This window comes from Mauremys reevesii, linkage group 3 (assembly GCF_016161935.1).
Source record: "Mauremys reevesii isolate NIE-2019 linkage group 3, ASM1616193v1, whole genome shotgun sequence".
In the NCBI taxonomy this organism is placed as follows: domain Eukaryota; kingdom Metazoa; phylum Chordata; order Testudines; family Geoemydidae; genus Mauremys; species Mauremys reevesii.
Genome location: NC_052625.1, coordinates 62,715,903 through 62,730,297, shown reverse-complemented (window position 1 = coordinate 62,730,297; position 14,395 = coordinate 62,715,903). Strand labels below are relative to the sequence as shown.

At 39.6% G+C, this 14,395-nt stretch overlaps 1 protein-coding gene and 1 long non-coding RNA gene across 4 annotated transcripts in view; one reads left to right on the top strand and one right to left on the bottom strand.

Annotated features, from left to right (window-relative positions):
• The window catches only part of LOC120401466, a 28,010-nt gene extending 15,818 nt beyond the window's left edge, over positions 1–12,192 (bottom strand). For both annotated transcript variants that reach the window (XR_005596457.1, XR_005596458.1), the window contains exons 1-3: positions 11,987–12,192; positions 1,388–1,487; positions 569–667 (exon numbers count right to left, since the gene is read on the bottom strand). This is a non-coding gene — a long non-coding RNA (uncharacterized LOC120401466). The remainder of the gene's footprint in view (positions 1–568; positions 668–1,387; positions 1,488–11,986) is intronic.
• ZFAND3 (zinc finger AN1-type containing 3) overlaps positions 1–14,395 on the top strand; it is a 230,188-nt gene that overhangs the window by 179,623 nt on the left and 36,170 nt on the right. The gene's annotated exons all lie outside the window — the stretch shown is intronic.

Genomic DNA, 14,395 nt, shown 5'->3' with positions numbered 1-14,395 from the left:
ATGTGAATGTTAAAAATGTGATCATAATTAGCATAATGGCAAGTAAGATTACAATTTGCCATGCCATATGGGAGAAGCAATATCTCCTTAGATTAGATTAAGGCAGATGGAACTATTAGACATGTTGAAAAATGTCCCATTAAACATTAAGATGTTTTTCCCCAGTAGCTTTCTTATTCCCAGTCTGTGCTAGTAATCTAGAGAGATTTTTGGTCCCTTTATTCTGGTATATTTGTCATATGCAATGTTCTTTTAGAAGCTATCAACAAAAACGCACAGAGAACTTGCTGTTTGGATTACCAGTTTCTCCTTTAGTGTAACAACCAATTGAGTAAAGCAAATTTGTTTTTCATTGTTTGTAGTTTTCTTATTTTTCCCAAGCCTATTTTTGAAGTTGCTTTCCATTCGCTGCTCAGGGTTTGTGTGATTTAGTTGTAGTCTTTCACTCTACTGAGCCTGTTAGCCAGGAGTTAAAAGGTTACTTTCTAAAGAATAAAAATCATAATTACCCACAAAAATACCAGTATTTTTAATTTCACATTTTTGTCACTATTTATGCTTTACTTACTTTTAGCATTTCTCCTAGGTTTGACAATGGAAATAAGCTAGTCAATTCCGGTTTCAAGTTCTTGCACAATGTGGGAAGGTCTGGCCTGCAAGCAATTCTCTTTGGGTGCAAGTAGTACAGGAAAAAAGTTTTTGTTAAAGCACTACTTGTAATAATTAATTTTAAAAAATTCTAAGTTTTATTAAAATTACTTTTTTTGAAACTTACATTTCAAGCAAATTTTATCAATGGTGCTTGAAGAAGAAATTATGTTTTCTGGGGCAGTGTTTGGGAATCCAGTTAAATATAAATATTTAGTAGTAGTGTGGGTTACAAAGGGGTTTACCATATGTATATAAAGTCTTAAACTAAGCTGGGATTGAGAGGTGGGCTGATAAGGCTACTATAGGTGAATGTTTCACATTATACCCAAGTTAACTGTAGCCACATTTCAACTTGTGTGCTCATTCCTAGGAAGTTGGTTAGTTCAGTGGATAAAACTGTATATGCTACACTGCATAAATACTTCCTTTTGTAAGAACCCTGTTTCCCCTCAGGTCTGAGCTTTAAAGAAGAATGTTTTGGTGTGAGTTCAGCTGTCTCTATTCTCCCCCCGCCCCCCAGTGTAGTTTTTCCCTTAGGTCTGCAGTATCAGTATTTGAGACAGAAAATTAGAAATTTGACCTACTTATGTAATATGCTAGCTCCCATCAGGAGAATATTAAGGAAGACATAAACCTTTCACATTTTATTAGCATTTAGTGTAACCATTGATGAAAGATCAAAACAATAAATCTGTCAAGACAAGGAAAAGGTGTTTTTAAAAATAAAAGTTTTTACCTTGTGCACTTGTCAGCTTGGATTCTGGAGCAGCCCTCTGACAAAAAGTCACATTGTGACACCAAGTAGTGTTTTTTCTCCCTTTGCCAGAATTGATGATCTGGTTGTAAAAGTATTTATATTCTAAAGTGTATCCAAAGGACAAGGATTATGATAGAAAAGAATGAGATGTCTAAGAGTGACTAGCTGGGGTGAGGCCTTAAAGGTTTTGAAGAGCCAGACGTGAGAAAGGTGTAGAAAAGATGTTGGGCTCTGGCCTGCTGAATGGTTTTTTATGTATCTTAATTTTGTCTTTTATTAGTTAGAATTCATGTCTGGATTAATGGCTGACATTATTGCAGTAAAGCTTTTTCAACTCAGGTTGGCATCCTTACTCCATTTATACTTGTGCCTGTGTCATGAAAGTACAGTATTAAATAGCATTAAAGGATTTTATTACTCGTCTGCTATATGACTCTAAGAAGACTGAATATGTAAATCATAACAGCTGGATTTTAAAGCATTTTCAGACAATTTAGAGATTTTTCTGGAAAGGTCAGTGGAACTCCTTGAGTGCACTCTGCTAATTCTTAATTGTGCTTGAAAAAGAGAGTGCAGCAGAAACAGATCAGTTGCAGTAACGATACAATCAATCCGCAGAATTTATCCAGAAAGCTGATGGGTCTGTAAGTGCCTTACTCCACTTCTCATGGAAGGTTCATGGAAACCAAGGATTTTCATGTGCACGTTACTTGTAATTTTGTCTTGGTGCTAACAAATCAGAACTTTATTTTGCATGTCAGATGGTACTTTTATGGGCCAGAGTTTCAGTTTTAGGAGCGTGCTGTATGCTTCTCCTTGTTTGGGGCTCAGTCCTACGAGGGGCTGAGCACTCTAGCACTGATCTTTAAATTTAGGCATGTGCTTAAGTGTTTTGCTAGATCAGTGCCAAAGTGCTCAGCCCCTTGCAGGATTGAGCCCATGTTGCCTGGGATGACAACCTGTTGGGAGCTGCTAGCACAGACAGTATGGAAATGCCAGTCAAATGAATGTCTTCTTGGCTTTGGCTGTGGCTGAAACTTCCTTTTTATGATCACGTTTTATCATCCCTTACGTGTCTAGTAAGGACAAAAAGCTCTGGTCTACCATTAATTAGATATTCTATTGCTCTGCAGTGGTAAAGTGTCTGAGCTAACAATATAAAAAAGGTTAGTGACGGATTTTTTATTATAAAAACAACTTTGAGAGGTTTTTGTTGTTGTTCCAATTGACCTTTTGAGGTGCTCTTTAAGGTGCTCTTTAGTGTTTGACTGTTGGAGGGCACTGTGTTAGCAATCCAACCTTCCTAGAGCCTTCTCACCAGAAGGAATAGGATGCTAGAACAGCCCCAGAGCTGCATTATAAATCTCCCAGCCCCGGCAATTATAGTGCCCATTAGAGACACTTTTTTACCCTGCTCAGTTCTCGGCTGTACTAATAGAACAGCACATCAAGCAAGGCTGTAAATAAAAGTTATTACCTAATAGGTGGGTGCTGAAGTGGAACGGACGGGAGCTGAGGCATGGAGGCCTTATTACTGCTCATCAGCAATTATAAACAGGATAAAGTGTCTGGGACTTGCACTGATGCAGTGAGGGCTAATAGAGGCTGGAAGATGACGCTGTACCATGATCGAATGATGTATGTTGATGGGTTTTTACTGCCTCATCTTGCTGCCTGTTTCTGAGATGAGTTGTATTATCTGTTCCATACTCCCGTATCTATCTGAATAGACAGATCAGCTTCCTCTACTGCCAGAAGGTGGTCTGACGATTGCTGCACATATACTTTTGAATTAGTTTCGGAAGCTGGTATCTAAGAGCATTTTTATGATTATTGTACATTAAGATCCTAATTGTAAGTACTGTAATAGGCATGTAAACAGCTTTAAGGGCCTATTGCTGCAATTTTAGGATGTCATGTCAGCATCACTATAAGCATATTCTTGCTTAATTTTGACCTACAAGTAAACTGATTTCAGAACTGCTACCTACATTTTGTGGGCTGACCATTTCATCTGAATCCTCTTCTAGACTAAACGATGCACTGACTGGACCTGCTCCCTAACCAGTGTAGTTGAAGTCCCAGAGATATGAGTTGTATCTTAACCTATATTGTACTAGTACGGAAAATGATTCCCAACAATGGTGCTAACGTGCAAACAGCAGCTGCCACTGTATGAGAGCTTGTGTACACAAACGTTTAGTTCATGGTAAGCTGGGGTTTAAATCTGCCCTTCACATGCCTGCCATGTGCTAATTGGCCTGTGGTAACGGTTGCCACATGCTAAAAGTTCCCTGGTGCTCTTTGATTTACTCCCATTTCAAAGTGGGAAAGATCAAAATGCACTAGGGAACTTTTAGTGAATAGCAGGCTACTGAGGGGTACATTTACACCCCAGCTAACTGCAAACTAAGTATTTGTGTAGACAAGCCCTGAGTTATGGAAACAAAACTGTGGCTTTTACTGGAAAGCTTTTAAAGAGCATGTAAAATACTTAACAATATCCAGAAAAAAGCCTTTTTTTCTGATCATCGATCATTCACCTCCATTGAAATCTCATAGATCTTTATGCCTGGTGATCTCTTCAGAAAAGCCACAGAGGAAATATAATGCTGTTGAAATTAGCCTTCAAACTAGAGGATCCTAAACAGACAGTTGCCAGCAGCCTGATACTTCAGGTACTAGTCGCTCACACTGTTTGTTCATGGGCTATGAAAAACAACATTTAGAAATGAAAATGCATGGTAGCAAGTTAGAATATTCTGGCATTCCTCTCTTCCCTACCCAGTAATGCACACACTGGAGGTGTTTCTAGAACACATACAGATGATCTCCACTCCTGAAACAGCTCCTCTTTCTTATCAAGCCATCAGAGCTACCCATTAAGGACGCTAGAGAGAGAGAAATTGATCAGCATGCTAGGCAGCAGTGATTTCAGTTTTGTGAGCTAGTTACATACCAATTTAGTGACTGTTTGGAAATCTGAATTTAAACTGAAACATTAATACACACTTTAAAAGCTTATACAGTGTATGATAAAATATGTGTATCTGAAAAGTATAATAGATTTGAAAAGTATGAACATAGACTAGCTTCCTTGCTTCCTTATACAGCTGTTTTTATGATGTCAGTGCATTCATTAACCTAATAATTTCAAATGATGATTTGTAAGCAAAGTCTAAATGAGCTCTCCTGACAGCTAGTGATGAGCGAGCCAGATTATATTTACATTCACAGCTAATCTACCTAGGTATCCAGCAAACAGAGCTGTGTTGTTCAAGTGATAGATTTTGGCTGCAAACCACTTGAATGTGGGGGGAAGGGGGGATGAAATGTTGTTCTTATTGTATGAGTAAAGGGCAGTAGAACTGTACTTAGTCTGTGATGATTTGAAGGCATCAAGAGAGAGGGTGGGGACCTGTCCCTCTCCACTGTTTAAAGACAGAGCTGATTAGGCTCCATAGATAGTCTTTTGTTCTGTTAAGTGACCACTGCAGCTAAAATCACTGACAATCAGGTCTAAGTGCTTAGTCCTGTTGTGGGGACAGTGTTCCTGTGGATACAGTGTTTTTGTGTAAGAGACAGCCCAGACTGCACTAGCAGTGAGGTTCCCGCACTGAGGGCTCAGCTGAAATCACTGAGAGCTGGTGGAACCTCAAGAGACCAACTCGCAGCGGTCACTGTGGTAGGTGACAGCAGAAGGTGACTGTGCAGGGCCATTGGCAACAGAGTGGTGGAGAGCAAACTGTGCCTTTTGTCCCCACCTGGAAGGTGAACTCGCACCTCTGAACTCTGAGTCTCCACTGACCAAGGACAACACTTAAATAAACATTTGTTTGTTGGACTATATTTTAGTCACTTTGCTCCAGAATGCTAGATTTGTGACTGGGAATGGAAACTTATATAAATATGTTTCCCAGTAGGCCAAGATTTTTAAAATGCAGTATTTGCCAAGGTTGTTATCTCACATTGTTGCTATCTTGGGAGGTCATTATGTTGGGGAGTTTCTGTACTAAACATTTTTATTATAATTAATTTTTACATAAGAATGGTCATACTGGGTCAGACCCATGGTCCATCTAGCCCAGTACCCTGTCTTACAACAGTGGTCAAGGCCAGGTGCTTCAGAGGGAATGAATAGAACAGGGAATCATCAAGTGATCCATCCCCTGTTGCCCATTCCCAGCTTCTGGCAAACAGGCTAGGTCATCCTGGCTAATAGCCACAGATGGACCTGGTCTCCAGGAATTTATCTAGTTCTTTTAAAAATCCTGTTATAGTTTTGGTCTTCACAGCATCCCTGGCAAAGAGTTAGTTCTTGTGTTATGTGAAGGATTAAATAAAATTTTGTTTCATACCCCTCATCATTTTAGTTGCCCATCTCTAAGAACTCTTCCTTGAGTGTTAAGATCTACACTCTAATTCAGATGCCATCATTTTGTATGTATAGTTGAGATTGCTTTCCAATGTGCATTACTTTGCATTTATCAGCATTGAATTTAATTTGCCATTTTGTTGCCCAGTCACAGTCTGCCTGGGACTTAACTATCTTGAATAGTTTTGTATCATCTGCAAATTTTGCCACCTCACTGTTTACCCATTTTTCCAGATGAATATGTTGAATAGGACTGGTCCCAGTACCGACCCCTCAGGGATACCACTATTTATCTCTCTCCATTCTGAAAACTGATAATTTATTCCTACCCTTTGTTTCCCATCTTTTAACCAGCTACTGATCCATGAGATGGCAGGTCCTTACTTTTCAAAAGTCAATTTAAATTCAATACTTTTTTTTTTTTAATTTATATTTTTTTAGAAATCTAGACCTGTTATGTGTTTTGGTGTAACTTGCATTATTCTTACGTTAAATTTTCATCATCCTAACAAAACATTTACTTATTCACTTTCTTCACATCAGTCAAGATTTTATAGACCTCTAAGCTGAAAATTCCCAGTCATTTTAATTTCTTCTCCTGTTTCATACCCTAATAATTTTAGTTGCCCATCTCTGTACCTTTTGCATAGATCTGCACACAGTATTCAAGGTGTACATGGGCCATGGATTTATATAGAGGCAATATGATATTTTCTGTCTTATTATCTATCCCTTTCTTAAAAAAGCAAAGATTTCAGAGTAGCAGCCATGTTAGTCTGTATTGCACTCAAATAAATTTGTTAGTCTCTAGGTGCACAAGTGCTCCTGTTCTTTTAAAAAGCAAACAGAATGTTGGGAATCACTGACTGGTGGATGTTTTCAGAGAACTATCCACAATGACTGCAAGATCTTTCTTGAGTGTGAACAGCTAATTCAGACTCCTTCATTTTGTATGTATAGTTGAGATTGTTTTCCAATGCACATTACTTTGCATTTATCAACATTAAATTTCATCTGCCATTTTTGTTGCCCAGTCACCCAGTTTTATGAGATCCCTTTGTAACTCTTCGCAGTCTGCCTGGGACTTAACTATCTTGAATAGTTTTGTATCATCTGCAAATTTTGCCACCTCACTGTTTACTCATTTTTCCAGATCATTTATGAATATGTTGAACAGCACTGGTCATACCACTATTTATCTCTCTCCATTCTGAAAACTGATAATTTATTCCTACCCTTTGTTTACCAGTTACTGATCCCAAAAGTCAGTTTAAATTAAATACTTTTTTTTAAAATCTATATTTTTTTAGAAATCTCGACCTGTTATGTGTTTTGGTGCAACTTGCATTATTCTTATGTTAAATTTGCATAATCCTAACAAAACATTTACTTTATTCATATCTCTTTTATATATCTCATTGGTCAAACCACTGCTAGGCAGTGGTCTCAGCACACCAGAAGCCTAATCATTGTCAAGTTTTTTGTAAGCATTATGGCAAAGAGGAGTTGCGATGAGAGAGTTGACTGATGATAATGAGGTGGCTTCGTGGCTGTTTGTGGGGAGCACTTCATAAGTGTGAGGGGCATAATGGGAGAAAGCATGAAGATGCTTGTTTGAAAATTTAACAAGTGGTGATGGAGGCTGGCATCATGGGCCGACTGGAGGTGGGAGTCGACATTTTGGCACTGATTGAGAGAGAAGTAGGGAGGTAGGCCATGAAGGACCTTGAGAGTGAAGACAAGCAGCTTATGTTTGATGACATGGAGAAGAGGGAGCTGGTGGAGGGATGCAAAGAGAGGGGTGTCATGGTCAATGCACTAGGCTAGGACAGTGATACTCAGACTGAGGGTCGTGAGCTGCAAGTGGCTCTTCAATGTGTCTTCTGGAGCTCATTGCAGCACATGATGTTAAACACTGTGTGATTTAATCATTAACCAATCTAAGTTATTAACCAGTCAGGATGCTTTTACTATGTTATTAAGCAGTTGTAGTTGATAACATAATACTTTCAGTCATTCTGCTGTGAGAATTATATATAGAAACTAAATATTTCGTATTATACTGTTTAAATATGAATATACAATATTATAGTAAATGAAACAATGAATTCACTCTCCTGTGGCTCTTTTGGATAATGTTGATGGCTAATTTGACTCCTGAACCACTGAGTCTGAGTATCACTGGGCTAGGAGAATGGCCTTTGCAGCACCAATCTAAATAGACGTGAGCCGGGCAACATTGCTTTTGTCAAGGCCAGAGAAAAGGATTGTTCAGTGATTGAGACATGTTGCTGGTTTTCCCCCTTCTAGATCATTTATTAAAGGTAAGACTAATGTATACGGCGCCTCACTAAACGTCTTGCCTCAACTCTACATTGCCATTTCCCATTACGCTTTTTATGGTCCTTTAGGCCTTCTTCAATCCATGTGACGGGGTCCTAGCCAAGTCAGCGTGAATGAAGTTTGTAAGATTTTGAGACTATCAAATTTTTAACTTATAATTCAGATACTATGACATCATCTTTGTGAGAAACTATATTGTGATTAAAAAATCATTCCTCAGATCCATTGAGAAAGAGGAGTGGACACTACCCAATAAACTTGAATGTTATGGTTAAAATCGGAAAATTTAAACTTACAGCACTTTGCCATGGGGGATTTCATATTGAGATTAATTGTCTGAACAGTCAGTGCCTCCGTGGGTTCAGTTAACTAGCCTTCCACTACAGCTGTGTAATTATTTTTAAAGAATATACATATATACTGGTGTAAAAGCTTATTTGGCCTTATGCTCCCCACAGTTCTGAATTCTCTGTTTCATTACCAGTATCCACCCACAGACTTTCAGAACGCTATTCCCAAATAGCAGAACTACAGCTCAGAATTTTAAATAAACCACATCTCCATTTATTCAAGGGACAGGGGAATTAGAGTTACATGTCATGCATTTCCCACCTATACCCCTTTCCCAAAACTTATTAAAAGTATATATTAGTACAAGATAGGGGTAGCTGAGGGCTTGCTTTTACTTCAGATTGGGCTAATTTGTCTTGGCTGCCTTAGCAGGGCAAAATAAAGAATGTAGCAAAGAATCCTTGAGTCGTTAACGTGAACACAGCCAATATCCGATTGAAAAAATCCGTCAGGGACTTTGCTACTGTCGGCCTGAAGGGGCTGAGTTGATTTCACCACAGAGTGCTGCAGTTATTAAGCAGCAGCTTGATTATCTGTCCAGATCTGAAATAACTCTTACCAGTGGGCTTAAAAAAATATAGAGAAATATAGCTCTTTATCATTTTCATTGAGATATTTTAGTGTGCTAGAGTTTATTTTTTACCAGTTCAATATTAAGTAACTATCTTGGAACCCTTAGAAAAGGTGACACTTATCTCTCGCTTCTTCTAGTACTGTGTTTAAATTTAAAGTGTATACAACGTAGAAGGTAATTGCTGTACTTCTAACATGGGGACAGTGTCCCAAAGGTTTTATCTGACTTCTGGTTAAAGCCTCAGAATCTAAGTTTAATAATTCCAGACAGCAGCAGAGACCTCCAAAGTAACAGCTTCTTACTATTTTCCATTTAGGAATTAATTTTCAGTGACACCCTTTAAAATATACAGATGTAATCTTGGAATCTTCTGTAAATCTGTTTAATGGAAATACAAGGTTTATTAATTCCTTGAATGGAAGGGATTGGAAGTAGCAGATATTGTGTTGAGCCTTAATGATAGAGATCCCTCTAACTACATGCTTCATATGCAGGGTATTCTCTTCCTGTAATTTGATTGCAGAAATTTGAGAAGTGTATAATTCTCAAGGTTTACTCTTCTGCTCTCTGTATGCTTTACACTCTGATCTAAAAATTATCCCATTTTTGAATAAGATACACAAAAAAGCATCTACAATGTCAATCTCCCCGTTTATCCCCAATCCTCCTCCCACAAACTAGCATATCAAATGTAATCTGAAGGGAGCAACTGAAGACTGAATTTAAGGCTTGTCTACACTGGCACTTTACAGCGCTGCAACTTTCTTGCTCAGGGGTGTGAAAGTTTCAGCACTGTAAAGCCCCAGTGTAGACAGTGCACCAGCGCTGGTAGCTACGTCCCTTGTGGAGGTGGTTTTTTGGAGCGCCAGCTCTCTCCCAGTGCTCTGACGCGACTACACAAGCCCTAAGACCCTGCAACACTTAATAAAGAACCAGGAGTGAATCAAGTCAAAACAAGATCCATATGTGTATTCCCTGAACTTCAGTTTTCTTGTTCTACTTCTCCTCTAGCACAACTGGGCACTTCATCATAAATCAGTGTTGATGCTTCCCAAATCTCTCTCTTCGAAATGGAATATAAATTTTTCAGCAAAAAGCTTGATTTTTGTTTTACTGCAGATATCTGTAAGTGTAAGCTATATACACACCACCGCAAAGTCTGCTTCTTTTCCTAAGGATAGTGCCCCAAAACAGCAAAGTGATCCAGAGAGAATGTGATTTTAAGATAATGCTGATTGGAAATTAAAGTAGTTGGAAACCAAATCAGCAATTTAATTTCAGAATCTACTCTGAAATGCGTTAAGCAGAATATTTATCAAAATAGAAGAGTTTATACATTTTTATTCTTGACATTAATGACACAGCAACTCATGAAGTGACAGTCTCTCATTGCAAGATTACTATCATTGGGAACATGTCACCTGTTCTATAGGTATTCACAAACCCTAGTTTGAAGAGAATGTAGAAAGTGTTTTGCTTGGTAGCAATCAGGATAGCTTTCCACAGCTCCTCTTTTGCTGCATCTGGGGTTTAGCCTTGGAAATCCTTTGTTCTAGTAGGGGTGGGGTGAGGAAGCAACACACAATATGTAACAAGTAGCATCTACCCAGAACCTTTGTTTGGATTATTATTAGTCTGAAAAATCAGCTCCTTGAATACTGTCCACCTTCTGATTGATATGGATGTGGATGGGTTACACACAGAACCCAGTATCTTGAAGCAGGAAGGAGTTGCCTGTTTATATAAACTTGAGAGCACTCGCTGAATTATAATGTTACAGCTTGCTTACCCATTCTTTCCAGTTAGTACAACGTGTGAGTACTTCAATAAATATGGGATTTTTCCCAGTGACTTCAAGGGAAGCAGTTAAGCCACTGCTGACTCTTTTCAAAGTTCCCACATTGTATGTACAATGTTGGTCAGTGATTTGTGTACTACACAAGCTGAATAACATTGAGTCCTATTTATATATAGAACTGTTGACTGGAACTGATGTTGAGAGATCTTCTAGTCCAGTCCTCTGCCCTCAAGGCAGGACTAAGTATTATCTAGACCAGGGGTGGGCAAATTTTGTGGCCCGAGGGCCACATCTGGGTATGGAAATTGTATGGTGGGCCATGAATGCTCATGAAATTGGGGGTTGGGGTGTGGGAGGGGGTGAGGGCTCTGGGGTGGGGTTGGGGATGCAGCAGGCCCTCCAGGGTGCAGAGGGGTTCGGAGGGCAGTAGGGGGATCAGGGCTGGGGCAGGGGGTCAGGGGTGCAGGCTCCGGACGGTACTTACCTCAGACAGCTCCCAGAAGCGGCGGCATGTCCCCCTTCCGGCTCCTACGCAGAGGTGTGGCCATGCGGCTCTGTGCGCTGCCCTGTCTGCTAGTGCCGCCCCTGCAGCTCCCACTGGCCATGGTTCCCAGCCAATGGGAGCGCGGGAGTGGTGCTTGGAGCAGGGGCAGTGTACAGAGCCCCCTGGCTACCCCTACACACGGCACATGCAGAGCGGGGCAAGCCCCCAACCCCGCTCCCTGGTGGGAACTTGAGGGACAGATTAAAAGATCTGCAGAGCTGTAGTTTGCCCACCCCCAATCTAGACCATCCCTGGCAGGAGTTTGTCTAACCTGCTCTTAAAAACCTCCAGTGATGGAGATTCCACAACCTCCATAGGCAGTTTATTCCCATGCTTAACTATCCTGAAAAGAAGTTGTTTTTTTTCTAATGTCCAACCTAAACTGTCCTTGCTGCAGTTTAAGCCCATTGCTTCTTGTCCCATTCTCAGAGGTTAACAACCATATGCATATGTAAACATACTTAGGACTTACAGGGATTGGTTCTCTTTAAATACTACAGATGGATGAGATTAGGGCCGGCTTTAGGCCAATTCCCCTGATTCCCTGGAATCGGGCCCCGCGCCTTAGGTGCCTTTAAAATTTTTTTACATACCTGGTGGCGGTCCAGGTCTTTGGAGGCACTTTGGCAGTGGAGGGTCCTTCACTTGCTCCGGGTCTTCGGTGACATTTTGGCGGCGGGGGGTCCAGAGCAAGTGAAAGACCCCCCACCGCCGAAGACTTGGACTGCCGCTGGGTATTCAGATCGGGCCCCACAGTTCCTAAAGCCAGCCTTGGATGGGATGCACGCTATATATATGATTGCATTCAGTTGCTTTTTAGAACTCTCCACCATTCTCCTTGTATGACCTCATATCCTCCCCACTCCTTACTTGGTCACTTTTCTCGAGTCTCTGCTCTGCCTCTTCTCCGACCTCTCTACTTTTGTTTACGCTTGTGCTGTCCTACCTATTTTGAATGCTTTCCATGACACAGGTAATTCCCATTCCTTAAACCTCACCAGTGCCCCTCTTTTTAGCTGAACTTTCTATAAACTGTTTTGTGACCTAGTGCGTTGTGGAATTTTTATTTTTTAGAAGGGTTTCAATGTTTTTGAGTGTGAAAGTACTAATTTTTATGAATGGAAAAGAGAACTTCCTCCAGGTTATTTTATCATTTTTTCATTGGCATTTATAAAACATTTCTGGGAAGCTAATAGTTCAGGTTTACTGTGAAGAAAGTTGTCTGCTAGCCACTGAGGAGATGTCACTCTCTGCTTTGCTGATAAGCTGAATGTAAGGATCATATGGCATTCAATTTCCCAGCTGTAACAACTTCCTTTAACCTCCCTGGATTACCATGGAATTTCTACACTGGATATATTGCCCAGAACGATCAAGGGTCATCACAAACCCAGCATGGTACCTGCCAATCACTTGTTGTTACTATAGGTGCATGGGTTTGCAGCTGGCAGCTGTTTTTAGACAAGCACCTCAGCTGCTCACACCTGTAACAGACAACAGACAGCTGGTGCTAGACTGAATGTTTGAGAAGGCTCTCAATCTTCCTCCACATTCATAAACTGAACAGCTATTTTGGGCTCTAGAGGTTTGCAGTCTACTTTCTGTCAGGTGAATTGGGAAATGAGCCAGACTAATTTGGACTATTCTTGCTTATAAACAAGGTCAAGCTTTTCTTCAACTAGCAACAGTTCAGGTGGCCATTGCCTTATAACACATTTAACCTAACTGAAATACCTCTTTTAATCCATCAAAGGAGCTCTGTAACGCAGGTTCGTGACTACATTTGAACATGCACATTAACTGAATTAACTGGGTGTGTAAGTAACTATGTAAGAAATTAACAGTTCCAGATAAAGACAGGCATGACACCAATGGAAGTACATGGTGGATTGGGGGAGAATGCCTCCTACCACCAAACAAACACTAATGTAGGAGCACTTTGTAAGATGTCACAATTGTTCAGTGACAGTAGGAAGCAAACCAATTTGACAAGATTTATTAACATTTAAAGGGATACCATGAAGTTAAAAAAAAATTTCCACAAAGTTTTACTAATCATACCTTAGATTAATATTTCAAGAGTTTTAAATATCTAGTTTATTTTTCACCTGTGCTGTTTACTACTTTCATTTCATTCATCTTGGATAGTGGAGTTAGATTGGTCTGTTTCATTTCATTAGAGTGATGGTAGCAACCTAATTAAATTACATTCTACTACAATATGCTTCCTTTGTCACACAGTAGATGAGGATGGGGCAAAGCAAACTGCTGAAAGTTAGGAGGAAGGAAGGAATCTGCAGTTTCCACTCCCCCCCCCCCCCCGTTTGGGTTTGTCTTTTTTCCATTTCTCTACAAATTGTCATCCTTTTATGATTACCTTGAGAAGCTTACAATCTAAATTTAAAAGATAATGTCCTTATCTTCCTATTTGCCTACAAAGCACGATGGAAACTAGTGATCCTATATACATAAATTGTTTGTATATATTTTTTAAAAAATTAAGGTTTCAAAATTAAGTATTTAGAATTAAAAAGATTCAAGGTCATGCACATAACCTTAATTCTGCCCCATGTGCACATGAATGCATTACTTTTGAATTTAATCATTACATATTCTCAAACATACCGTACTATTTTAACTGTTTGCGTAGCATTTTTATATTGTATTTTCATTCATGTATACATATACTATTTTCATTGTCGTCATAGTCTAGTATGCCGTTGATTTAGACTTGTATAAAAAATGTCTTTTTCTGTAGGTATCTTAATTTAGTCAGCAGCCAACTACTACACATTTTCCTCCCAGCCAGCTGTACAACCTTCTTTTCTTCTAACATAAAGAACCTAAAGGATGTTATCAAGGCTCATTTACTTAAGGTTGTTGGAAAAAGTGTGTTTGAAAAACAGGACACAAAAATGCAGATTGAGAAGCAGTTATAATTAAAATGAATATAGCACAGCTGTAACTGTGCTATATTCTGACGAGAGCTTAACCATGCATCT